This window comes from Spermophilus citellus (genome assembly GCF_964194105.1).
Source record: "Spermophilus citellus genome assembly, chromosome: 13".
NCBI lineage: Eukaryota > Metazoa > Chordata > Mammalia > Rodentia > Sciuridae > Spermophilus > Spermophilus citellus.
Genome location: NC_138193.1, coordinates 99073825 through 99087346, shown reverse-complemented (window position 1 = coordinate 99087346; position 13522 = coordinate 99073825). Strand labels below are relative to the sequence as shown.

The following is a 13522-nucleotide window of genomic DNA, read 5'->3' as shown; positions in this document are numbered from 1 at the left end:
GGCAAAGGTACTTAAAATTAACTTAAATGCAGACTGCTATTTTAAGATACTGATTTCTTTCTATACATGTCCAGTCATTCATACAGAGGCCTCAAAGTCATAAATCTCACAGAGAATCTTGGTGAGTTTGCTGCTGAAATATCTTCTGCAATTCTAAAAGCTACATCTGAATCACTTTAAAATTGATACAGGTTGTAGGTAGTAACTAACGTGAGCCATTTGTGATGAATTCAGACTATGAAAATGTCAGATGTTAGACTATAAGGTATATATGACTGCATTTAACAAGTTTTTCTTTTCACACAATGATTCTAGGCTTTTAATAAAATATTTTAATCAATAGTAAAATGCCTGACCAAAGCTATTAGCCTGAGCATTAGAAGGCTAAAAGGTAATACTATCCCAATTATATCATAGCTGCTAAGAAGGCATGGAAGCAATTAGCCTGGAAATATGGCTAAATTACTTAAGTGTTACCTTGAATAAACCAGGTAGCAGACACACCAATTTCCAGAATTTAAATAACAATGGACCCATATAACCGATGCACAACTGGTTGGGAAACCCTTTTGGGTCCCTTGTTTTGTTCCCAAAACATGCAAGTTTACAATCTTGTTTGCAGATTTACAGACCAAGCAGTGTGATCTCTTCTACACCTACAACGTTTTTCTGTAGATTCATCTCCCGGATACTAACTTTATTCTAGGCAAAGCAAACAGAGCATCCGCCAAAACATCCATAAGTTCTTTTACATTCACACCCTCCCTTCAGTTGGCTTGGAGCCATAAAACTGGGTTCTGGACAAGGGAACAGGAGTAAAAGTGATAAGCCACTTGGCCTTACTATTAAAAACATCTTATCAAGGGCTCTTCCAGCCCTTTTATCCCTTTCTGTGGTAATGCTTAGAAGTCATGGGGTAGCTACTGGATAGAAGCTGCCTGGGACTCAGAAACTCCTGCTTGGAGGAAAAAAAAAAAAAACCTTAGAAAAATGCCCAGAAAGATATGAACATCCTCCTTTTCTTTGTTATAAAGCCACTGGGATTTTGAGATTCATTTGTTAATGCAGCATAGCCTACTAGATCCTGACTAATACAAACCTAATCAAAGGGCCGGCCTTTCTGTTTTGACTACAGCATAGTAGACAATACTTTTGTTTCCTTTTATGACTGATATGTCCCTGAGAGATTTCCTTTACAAAGCAGAACACTGCTTGATATTCAACCAACAAGAGTGCTCTGATGTGTAAGAGTAATTTCAGCCACTTTCAAAAATTTAGAATAATTTAACCTTGCATTTCTGTAGTACTTTTAGCTTTTTTCATAATACTTTCAGGTACACATCTTTACAACAACTGTAGAACATTTTTAAGTGCTTTACAACTGAACAAAGTGTATAGCAGCAGGATGTTCAGTGCAGTGTCCAGTAGCCCAGCTGGCCAGCAGCACAGATGAGATAGTCTGCTACCTTCACTCCTGCAATCAAGAAACGCTCCGAGCTTTCAGCCTTGTTGCAGATTTTTACAAGCTTCACTTTTAATAACCTTTCTCCATTGCATTCCTGACTTATTACCTCCCTGGCTCCCAGCACTCTTATTTATATGCACTCTCATTCCAGCTGCACATCCCAATGTTTATGCTGCGTTTACTGTGTTGTCTCCTAACTAGAGTCCATTATCTGCTGAAACAAGAAGGATGTTCACGAATAAAACACATCTTGCCTCTGGCTGCCTGGCTAGTGGAGCCCATCACAGGGGGCAAAGATGTATCTCTGCTGCCAGGAGGAACCTGCTGTTTTCATGTGAGCATCACCTTTGGTGAAGAACTGGCTCCAACAGCAGGAAAGGGACTAGAAGGCTGACAGTATGTGACTTACTCCAGGAAACCACACCAAGCACCTTTTCAAAGCCTCACTTCCAGGCCCGCTTTGCCCTTTGACCAGGAACCAGGGCTCGGGGTAGACAGATCCATTCACAGCAGCTGAACAGATTCTGCCAGGGAGGTCGAATCTGTTGTCAAATTGGCTTAAACAGAAGAAAGACCTTATAAACATGGCTGAAAAACACTTGACCTAAATTGACTATATGGAGTATTTAACATTGCTCAAAGTCAGGTTTAAAAGCTATCCACCACTTGCTGCCTGGATCACCCATATGGCCCCTTTAGAATAACAACAAGGCAAGGGGCTGTTTGGGCAGCGCAAGAGGCCCTGCAAGGAGGGGCTGAGACTCACAGGGCCAGTGAACCCCTCCTTTGTCCCTTCTACCAGGTGTTTCTGGCTGCTAAGGAAAGTGGAGAAATGTAGGTATAATATAAAGCCTCTTGGCTTTGAAGTTAGACAGTTGTGTTTTCAAAATCTTAATCAATGCTTAATAGGTGGGTGATATAGGTCAAGTCATTTAACCTCTGTTTGATTTGGTTTTCTCAGACATAAAATAGAGAATAACTACCTTTACTGAGTTGTTTAAGGACTAGAAATGACGCATTCAAATGCTCTGCTCTATTTCTCAGCATCCCTATCAAAATCATCTGCACTGCACCAATCCCTGAAAGCTAACAGGACTCCTTTACAGGGAACTGAAGTCCAGTCCAGCGTAGTGTCCAATACTCAGTATCCAATGTTATTTGTTGAATTAAATCACACTGAATTGTGCCAGAATTTTATGTTCATAGGCAACATCCTTGGTTTGCTTCACTGGTTTCTATATTCCTCTAAAAATTAAGTTTGGTTTATTCCTGCCTAAGGCTTTTGGGCATTTTAATTGCATTTATGAAGTGTTTAGAACTTTATATGTGTGAAGAATTTCATGTTTGGTCATGTTTTCACATAAATATATTAATATCATGGTGCTATTTTTTTTAAATCGAGAATAAAACTGATAGGTCAGAGTTTTATCTGTATGTACACATTTTGGTCTGTCTTCTGTGCAAGAGGGGAGAGTCCAAAATTGCAGAATATTAGTGTCATGTCATCTAAATCTGTCACAGGATCTTAAGATTGGAAGGGAACTTAGAGGTCATCTAGTCCTACCCCCACCCCAGGCAACGTCTGCCAGCTCCTATCAGGGAACCTGTGAACAGCTCTGGCTCCACAGGCGCTGGCACCAACCCCAACCCACACTGCCAGGCCCTGGGGCAGCAGATGCCCACGGCTAATGGGGGGGGAGGGGGGCTAATAGGCCTGTGCAGACAGTGTTGACCACAGTACACCAAGGAGTCCTGCCTGGTCATCTCCATCCCACAAAATCAAATGAGAATGTGCAAGGTTTGTGGAATCTGATATGCTTTTAAGGCACAGAGCCCTAAAGTACAAGTGTGTGTCTGTAAACACATACGCACATCCAAAGACCTGATTTCCAACTGGAAATCACAGTGAGGATGAGTCTTAGGCTCAAAGCACCGTGCAGTTTGGAAAAAAAAAATAATCTTTTACTTGTGGAGGTCATATATTACTTTTTAGAGAATGTCTGCTTTGTTTATTACCTAGACATTATCTACTGAACACTTTCTTTAAGAAAATGTGTATTCGAGCATATATTAGTAGTGCGCCTTTGATGTCCTTGGGAGGGAAGGGTGAAAATGCAGTTAAATCCTACAATTGAGGTAGTCTAAGGCCTAGTCCAGGCAGTGACCCCATAAGTAGATGAGTCTGTCCCTTCAGTGTCTCAGGTTCAGCCTCAGCCACCACAAAGCTAGGCTCCAGCAATAGCTCCTCACTCTTCTGCCTGCCCAAAACTCTTATCTACATTTTAAATCACTGTTGTGTCATAGGGGATATTTGGATAGCTATAAAATAGTTAAATTCCGAATTTTTGCTCTGAACTGAACAGTAAATAGTTTACTTTTCAAACAGCACAATTTTTGAAGCTTTTATTCTACTCCATCACTGTGTTAAGAAAGCTGTCAAGTTTTGGAATTTCATGAAGAAATGTGAAGTGGCCTTTGTAAGCTCCAGAGGAACCCTTGAGGCCTGACATTCTAAATGTGATGGCTCTATTTACATATATATTGTCCTCCCAAGGAAATGTTGTAGGTTTGGATTTGGGATTCCAGTACTTGAACCGGCTTGGCTGTCATACGGGCCTTGTCTTCCTGATACTTCTGAATGCACTCAATCGCTCACTCACTCCTTCCTTCCTTCATTCATTCAGAGTTTATCATTTTATCTTTGCTATCTATTGAGGTTGGGCTCCTCTGCTATCATTACAGAGGGTAACGGGGTCAGGAGTTGTTTATGATAGAGCACAGATATATAAATAAATATAAATAAACAGGTCTTCTTCTTTCAGTCAAATAAAGAAATTGCATGTACTTACACTTCACCCATAGTTCATTGGTCTTAAACCGCACGGATCTGGGCTCCTTCTTCAGGGCTTCTCAAGGAAACCAGCTTGCCTTTCCCCTATGATAAACCTGGGCTTTGTCCTCTGCCTCTCTTCTCCTTGACTTGAGTTTTTGGATTTGGCTCATTAAGCACAGTGGACAAGTAGAGCAATTTGTTCTTGCCCTTGGTTCAAAAAATAGGGATAAAGGGGAGAAAAAGAGGGAACAGGGTTTCAGTGAGTGGCACCCCAGAAAGAAAGTGTTCCATGTGTGTTCAGTACCAACTGTGGCCATCAAAAACTCCGGCAAGATCTCCTGCAATGACCGTGATACCCCAGGCCCTCCCTCAGTTGGTGGGTGTCTGAGCTGGAAAACGGAGCAACTGTTGAGCCCCACTGCCTCCCTCTGCCAGTTGCCACGTTAGAAAGAAGCTAAGAGAAGGGTCCAAGACACAAGAAAAATTTTTATCATTTTGTAATTTCAATTTGGGATAGAGTGTTGGTCACTTCCTTGCTCTTTGTACTGCTTCATAGTGATCACAAACAAAAATTAAGGACCTGGGGGAGATGTGCCTCCTATAATGAATTATCCCAAGGCATATATAATGGGGATCAGGGTGGCAAAAATAAACCATAAGCTTCCGCTGGGAATAAAGCACTAGGAGACCTGTATTTTGGAAGTTTCTGGGATAGAACTCCCACAAGGCTTGTTTCTGCATGAATACTTGAACATTTTACAAAGAAACAGAGGACTTGTATGTGAAGAGTGAGAATCTTAAATCAAACTATAATTTATTAAGCTTTTTATTGTTTTCCACCACTTGTCCTTCTGTAGTTCTCCTTCATCATGAATATCTACCCAGCTGTGGACCTAAAAATGAAGAGGAAAGAGTCTGACCAACATCCATTCATTCATTGGGCAAACAGATACTGAGTCTCACTTCTGTATTTGGTGCCAGGGTTGACAACGAGAACAGAGAGGTATAAATCAAAGACCCTTGCCCTTGAGCGACTGATAGGGTATCTGGTTTCTAGAGAGACAAAACAACAAGAGGAGCCATGCAGAGGACCAAAGGCTATAACACCTGCCTGTCAGGTGCAGGGGACAGAAGGCAATGGCGCAAATATCCTATAGCCATACTTTATCCTTGGTGACCACAGAATAAGCTCATATTTTCAACTTGGCTCTTCAGTGCTTACATACAGGAGTGGAGAAAGCCACAATTTCAGGTCTCTATGTGGAGGAAGAGCTAGTGAGAGACGCTCAAAACCTGCTCCTATCTGTGACTGTGAGAAAGCAGCATGGAGGGCCATTTCCAACAGGTCACTGATGGATCAGGTACAATCTGAAAGCAGTCTGGTCGTAGACATAGTGGGCGATTGTGCTAACCTTTACATTTATGTATTTTTAAAATCACACAGAGTGACAATGGAGATGGGAAGTCTTGCAAAACCTTCATGAAGGCAGGAGTATTTGGTTTTAGAAAAAGCATAAAAGCTGAGAAAAAGTGTATCCAGGCAAAAGGAAAGGAGAAAATGGCATTTGCAAAGAAATAATAGACCAAGGCAGTTCTTCCTGTGGATGCTCAAGGAGGGGCCTCCTTCCCTCAGGATCACTATAGATAAAGGAAGATCCCACTAGGAGCTAAGACCTTAAGGTGTGCCCCCCACAATAATGTTGACAATAAAATCAATATTATTTTCCTTTTGCATAGGATTGCACCTTAACCTCCTCCAAAGGAGGATTCAGAACATTTATTTTATAAATATTTATGAAATGCCTATGATAACTCTGGCCCTCCCTGGGTACGTATTGATGGGGAGGGAGAGGGCCAGGGTGAGAGTGATAGATCTGATAGAGGGCAATGCAGAGCACAGAACCAATGGCCCAGGCGTGCAAGCAGACGTGTTCACACCTCTTCAAACAAAGGCAGTGGATAATAACTGTGAAATGGGGAAAACAAACCAAGTTCTCAAGACCACAGAGGTTGGAGGAGATAGAGGAGAATTAATTAAATGACTTGAAAAATGAGGCAGGAAAGAGGGCATTAGGCATTCCAGGAAGAAAATACGTTATGTGGCAAGGCATGGAGCCACAAGAATGACATACATTTGGCAACAATAAGAATTATAGTTTATATTAGGAACTAGCAGAAAAGAAAGATTAGAACCAGATGTCAGAAGGTGTTAAAATTCAGGATAAGCTTAATTTCTAGTAGGCAATAGGGAGACGCTGAATTTTTGTAAGCAAGCTAGTGACTTAATATGGACGTGTCGGTAGTATGGGATAGAATGTTGTGCAAGGAGCAGAGGCAGAATGTCAGGTGAACCACCATTTTCCAAGTATGAGATGATGAGCGATGTATCATGAATCCAGCTGCTGAGATAGAGATGAGAGGTACTAATTGAGAAATGATTAATGGTGGTGATCTAACCCATGCAAGAGATACTGAATGAAACAGAATGTGTGAAAAGGATATCAAAGAATGGGAAAGAGCAAGAAGGCAATGGTTGTCCTTGACAACTTAGTTTACAAGGCTAAACATGACTTAAAAGAGTTTGCAGCAGCATTGTTTTAGAGGGAGAAGGGACAACACTCACAACAACCCGAGTTACAAAGATGATCATCTCCAGGGGAAGTTGACTCTCACCACTTCTTTTCCCCTGAGCCTAACAAGCCATCTCCTTCCCTCCACACATCCCAAAGTAAAGCCAAACCTTTCTAAGCAAACTTGGATGCTCTTCCACGTAGAGTTCACTCAAGGCAGCCAGGTCAGTGTGAGATGAAATACCAACTCAGCCCAAACCTGTTCCTGAAAACAGTATTTCGCAGCTACACAGGGCTCTATGGGAAAGCAGGCAGGGCATGTGTCAAGTGGGAGACGGGGCAATGGAAAAGAACTACCTGGAGCCAAATCTGTCTGAATGCCTCCTGGTCCTTGCCTTCGCTGTTTGGAGCCCTGCTGATGACCTCAGGGATAGAAGATGATGCCCATGCCTTGGTCCTGAGCAACCAAGGTATTTATGAATTTTGCTGGGGTTCTATTCTTCCTGCACGAGAAAAGTAATTTCCGTTCTCAACAACTCTTTCCTGGTCCTTCCAAGGAACTAACTTCCACAAGACTGCAGGGCTCTTTCCCTTTAACTTTGAGCACACATAAAGTCTTAAGATCTCCAAGCAGGCTTGGAGTGCAACTCTTGCCCCAATTTTCAGGGGCAGCAGCATGCAGCTGTCTTGCAAGAAGCAAGTCCCCAGCAAACCCAGAGCCCTACAGAAGCTTCCTGACCACGGCAAGACAAGGAGCTTTATTGACTTTGGAATGATTAATTAAAAATATTCTGAAATCAATGAGCCTGGGGATCTAAATAGTCAAATAATAGAGAGGGTGGTTCTTTGCTGTGTGTTCCAGGTGATAACTAGGCATCAGTCTTCAAATGGTTTCTCAATCACTGGCAGGGCACATCTGCAGAATCCCCATCATAAATAAGTGGCCGCCTCTCTGAAGACAACACTGGGAAGCAAAGCTTACAAAGATGATACTTAGATCTTGGAGGTAGGTATATGGGCTTGTGGGGACGGTCCCCACCAGGAGAACCGTCGGAATGTGCTTGCTGAGGTGGGCGACCTCGATTGTTAATTCCCTGCCACCCGGCACCGCTGTCGTGTGGTGTCAAAGGTCTCTGCCTGGGAGGACTTGGGTAAGATGCGCGTGGAGGTTACTTCCTCCTAGCAGATCCGAGAGAGGGGTGCCTGGATTTGTGTCTCTATTCGTGGGCTCACGACTCAGATGCCACCTGTGCCGTACTCCGGTGTCACACTCCTCACCTGAGCATCTTAGACATTGTCTTTCTGGTCGGATTACAGCGCTTGCCTGTTCTGGCTTCCCGGACCTCAGGCTTCGAACTCGACGGGCCCTTTGGGTCCTTCTTTTTCTTTGGTGCTGGTGATGGAACCCGGGGCCTCCGTCCTGCTAAGCACTGCACTCCACAGCTGAGCCCAGCCCTTTCATTTTACAATGAGACTGAGACCTTAAAAGGTGAATGACACTCCTAAAGACCACGCAGTTGTGAATCGTGGGACTTCCTGGCTCACACCAGTACTCCTTCCATCATTTCATGATACGGTTTCATTTCCCCTCTGATAAGTTGTTTTGATGCCTTCCCTCTCTTAAATCCCACAGAGATTGGTCTTATCTCATTTCTTCCTCTAGGCCTATGGGTGCAGGTACCAGGATCGCTTTCTTCCCCAGGGTTTTCTGCAGACCTTCTCATGTTGGACAATGTGATTCATTAGAAAAAGAGCCCCTCATCCTCTTCCTATCCATGAGCCACTCTTCCTAACTGCTCTCCCATCATCCACTGCCCTCATGTCTGCTATACTCCTGAATCTGGATTTTGGGAGATCTCCACCCAAAAAGGCATTGGAAGGAAATGCCAAGCATCGAAAGTTTGTTAAGAGGCGGCGGCTCTTGGAACAGAGGGGCATTCTCAATAAAAAGAAGCAGACTCCTAGCAGGGTGCCTAAATTACACTCAGAACCTCCAAAGAAAGGGGAAAATGTGAGAGTAGATGGTACTTGAAAGATCCCTCCCCTTTCAAAAGAGAACACAGCTGCATCCAGCAGTGGGTCAGGATTGTCCCTGGACAAGAAAGCTGGAGTGTCTTGGCTGACCCTTGCTCCTTCAAAGAAGGCTAATTCTGTTGCAGCTAAAGTAGATTTGCTGGGGGAATTCCAGAGTGCTCTTCCAAAGATTCAGAGCCACCCAACTTGCTCCCAAAAGAAGACCCCCCAGAAGAAGAACCCTTCTCAGAACAATGCCACACAGAATTCCACCAGAGCTCACTCAGAGAGTAAGTGCTCTGGAATATCCCAGAAGTTTCCAGGAATGATGGTGGCAATTGACTGTGAGATGGTGGGCACAGGACCCAAAGGGCATGTTAGTTCTTTGGCTCGATGTAGCATTGTCAACTATGATGGAGATGTGCTTTATGATGAGTACATCCTTCCACCCTGCCCCATTGTGGACTACCGGACCAAATGGAGCGGTATCTGCAAGAAGCACATGATGAATGCTACACCCTTCAAGACCGCTCGGAGCCAGATCTTGAAGATACTCTTGGGGAAGATAGTGGTAGGGCATGCCATCCACAATGACTTCAAAGCCCTGCAGTACTTTCACCCCAAGTCGCTCACTCGAGACACCTCCCAAATCCCCCTCCTCAACCGGAAGGCCAACTGCCCGGAGAATGCCACCATGTCTCTGAAGCGCCTCATCAAGCAGCTGCTACACTGGGACATATAGGTCGGGAAGGGCCATTCCTCTGTGGAAGACGCCCAGGCCACCATGGAGCTGTACAAGCTGGTTGAAGTTGAGTGGGAACAACACCTGGCCCAGGATGTCCCAAAAAACTAGCAGCTGGGGAGACAGGCCGCACCCAGGAGAACCAGGGCAGCAGGTCCATGCCTGCCTCCGCTCGCTTCACACCTGTGGAAGCTGGACTTGCTGGGGAGACACTCTCCTCCCCAGACCTAATATCCACTGAAATCTCACCTCAGCTCAGTGTCCTGTATCTGGTTAAGTGTCCCATGGAAGCAGGAGAACTTCACGTCAGATTCCAGCCCTGGATTGCTTATATGGTGCTAACCACGGGTCCCAGGGTGCTTTGTGCTAGTCAGGCTTTTTGGTTTCCAGGGCAGGGCATACTGGGAAATGTAGTTTCCCACATTGCCTTATCACTAGGGTGGCCATAAGTCTCTTGTTTTTTAGAGACAGGTTGGGGTTGGGGGGTCGTCCAGGTTAACCTCAAATTCCTGGGCCCCAGTAATCCTCCTTACCTCGGCTTCCTGAGTCACTGGGACTGGAGGCCTATGCTCCCATGCCCAGCATTTTTTATTTTCAAGTAATGAACAGCATCCTTTCACTTTCAAAAGTGTCCTGATTGGATACAGAATGGTTGGTCACATTGTGGATCCCAGACCCTGCTTTTGCTGCAGAGTCTGCGTCCAGCCTGCTAGGGTGCCACCTACCAACTTTGAGAAGAGCCACTATTAGTGAGGTTTTGTTCTTAAGGCTAGAAGACAGTGAGGTAAGAGTGTAGCTTAGAAATCAACTTTCCTGATTTAGAAAAGCAGTTTCTTACCTAGAATAGTAGAGGATTTATTTAATTTAGGTTCTTCTTAGAAGGTTGAAAATGAGTTAACCTGGTTTTAATGTTTTTGTTTTCTGTTTTTAGTCTTTTACCTTTGCTAAACCAAGCGTCTAAAACTCAGATGATCTCTTTTATAATGGAAAACAGTTGTGTGGTCATTTCTCCCCCGACCCCTTTTGTGGTGCTGGCAATTGACCCAGCCTCACGTGTGCTGGGCAAACACTCTACCACTGGGCTATGTCCCCAGCTGGCGGGGTGTGTAGTTTGTTTTTGACTTCACATTAAATAGCATTGTCATAGGGGAAAAAAAAAAAAAGATGATACTTAGGAGCCACAAATTAATTCTTAAGGCTGGTTCTGTTCTACAGAGTATTGATATTCAAATCCCACCAAGTTTGTGCCTTCTTTTAACTTACCACCCCAATTAATGACTACATTGGTTCACCTGTTAGGAGTGTGTCTTCTTTAAGCTAAGACAGATTCAATTACCTCTGAGGTGCACTATTCCAAAATCAATGCAATTCGGTGGAAGAGTAAGAGGTTTGTTTTTTTTTTAATTTACTCATTAATTAATAATCACTATTAAATGAGTGCCTACTATCTCCAGTGTACTAATCTAAGTGCCAAGGAATTTTTTTTAAAACAGGTACACAACCAATCTCTGTCTTCAAGGTGAGTACAATCCTGCAGGGGATAAGAATTATGCAAGGAAGTTAGAACTGTGACTCAACAGCCATAGGAGAGTAGAATTAGAACTAATAATAATAAGGGCTGGGGTTATGGCTCAGTGGTAGAGCACTTGCCTCACATGTTTGAGGCACTGGGTTCAGTTCCCAGCACCACATACAACTAAATGAATAATATAAAGGTCCATCAAAAACTAAAAAAAATTTTAAAAAGAAGTAATAATAATAAAACATATGTACAACAAATAAAATGTTTATCATATAACAGTGTCAGCCACTACTGTTCTGAGTATTTTAGATATGATCACTCAATTAACCCCCCAACAACCTGTGTGGGGGTACACAATCTCAATTGTAAAGATCTGGAAGTGTAGGTTTGTGGAAGTTAAGTTAACTTACCTAAGACCGTAAACCTAGTAAGTGACAGAGCTGAGTTTAGTTGGAGCTAGATTTTATACACTCTAGCTCCAAATTACATGCTCTTAAGGACAATATTTTTGGTCTTTGGGGCCAGTCAACTGCAGCATGGCATAGAAAGTTCAGGAAGACTTTATATAGAAACCAAACAAGATTTGGATTTCTAAGTGTGAAGAGAAGGACAGAAGACATTCTAGATAGGATGAAAAGAATGAGGCACATTGTTGGGGGCAGAAATAATTCTGGAAGACAGAAGGGCACTGTGACTAGTGTGTGGTCTCTAGAGTTGGACTGCCTGGCTGTGGATCCTGGTGCTCCCACTTACTAGCTCTGTGACTTTGAACATGTCCCCTTTGAACAACAACCTCTCTGTTGTCTAGGTTACTTATTATAAAGTGAACATTAAAATAAGGTATAATAGAAAATTGCTAAATATTTATAAATCTCTTACAATAGTGAAAGTGTCATATGAAGCTGTTTCAAATGAGTATGTATAAAGTTTAAGGGCACTGAGACACTGACCTCACTGAAAAGCTCAATGATATTCAACTGCTTCATAGAATGTGTCTTTCTTTATAAACTTCCCCTTTACGGACCATTTCTTTCGCAACCCAGCATAATCTATGCTTGAGGATAGAATCAGAAGACAGTTCCTGGTCAAATGCCATCATATAGGATACCAGTGCAATGGACATCAAAATAACCACAAAGGTTTACACATAGCCTGTATGCACAAAGCACTTTGAGTTTTAGTTAGTAACTTAAGAGAAGGAGAAGAACGTACAATTAGAAAGGAGGCTTCCAAATGCAACCAGTTGCAAGCAAAGCCTGTGGCTCTATTAGGCCCGTGCCTGGCTTCAGCACAATGCAGATGTGACCAATTTCAACACTCAGAGCACTCTTGGGACTAAGGGAATGAGTCAAGGGGGTCAGGAGCCCTTACCAGCTCATTAGTGCTATCTCGATTTAAAAGAGAGATTCCCAAATCCCAGGAGGTGGCTCACTGCTTGGAACAAAACCCAATGCATTAACATCCTAGTATTCCAAAATGATCCCTGAAGCCCTGCAGTTATGCCGATGAAATGTGATTTATACTGAGGTGAGTGCTGCCAAGGCCCCGGCTGGGGAGGCAGCCTAACAAGGGAATAATTAAGAGTGCAATGACTTTCTCTATTTTTGAACCTCTCAATTAAATAGGAGAAGTGCATTCTCAGGAGTCCTGGGCCCCCAGCCTAGGACCTAGCTGACCTCTCCACCGCCACATGCCTGTGGGTTGCAGACCTAGTCTGTCACCACAAGAGACCTGGCTCTAGGCAGCCCAGCAGGCTTTGCAAAGTGCCCCAGAGGCCATCTGCAAAGCCTAGTCTTTCTGAACGTGCTGCCTTCAACCTGAGGATTAACCCAGGAGATGATCCTGGATCTAGCTCCAAAGCTGCTGCGGTTTCTTTGGGGAGGTAGAGTTGTGTGTTGGAGGGGATGGACACACGCTGGAGAAATGAGGAGGAGAAACAGAATCCACACTATGCAATGAAATGGTCATATGCACAGTTTGAAAAATCATCTCTGGCTCAGGGATATTACGAGTTAGGTTTTCTCTTAGATTCTCCATAGCACCCTGTGGCTACCACAATAGCCCGGAGGATGTGAGTGAAGAAACAGATCAGGAAAAGCTCTCTGCAGTCACACAGACCATGGTTTGCATCCCTAGTGCTGTGAAATTAGAAAATTGCACTACGCATGCTCATGAGTTTCCCATCTGAAGGCGTGTTCAATTAGATATCTAATGACTACTATTTCATCTTAAGAATCAGTCAGTGCATTAGTCTAGACAAGCAGATTGCCAGAACAAACAACCCTCGACTCAGGGGCTGAGCACAGTACTAATTGCTTTCTTACTCTCTGTGTAGTCCAACATGGAGTGTGGGGGCCTCTGTTTCACACTGTCATTA

The 13522-nt window shown here is 43.6% G+C and overlaps 1 pseudogene across 1 annotated transcript; it reads left to right on the top strand.

The window, feature by feature from the left end:
- Positions 1 to 7873: 7873 nt before the first annotated feature.
- LOC308632186 (interferon-stimulated 20 kDa exonuclease-like 2) lies at positions 7874 to 10614 on the top strand (annotated as a pseudogene). The gene has a single exon. The product of its transcript is annotated as an interferon-stimulated 20 kDa exonuclease-like 2 (transcript).
- The last annotated feature ends 2908 nt before the right edge of the window (positions 10615 to 13522 follow it).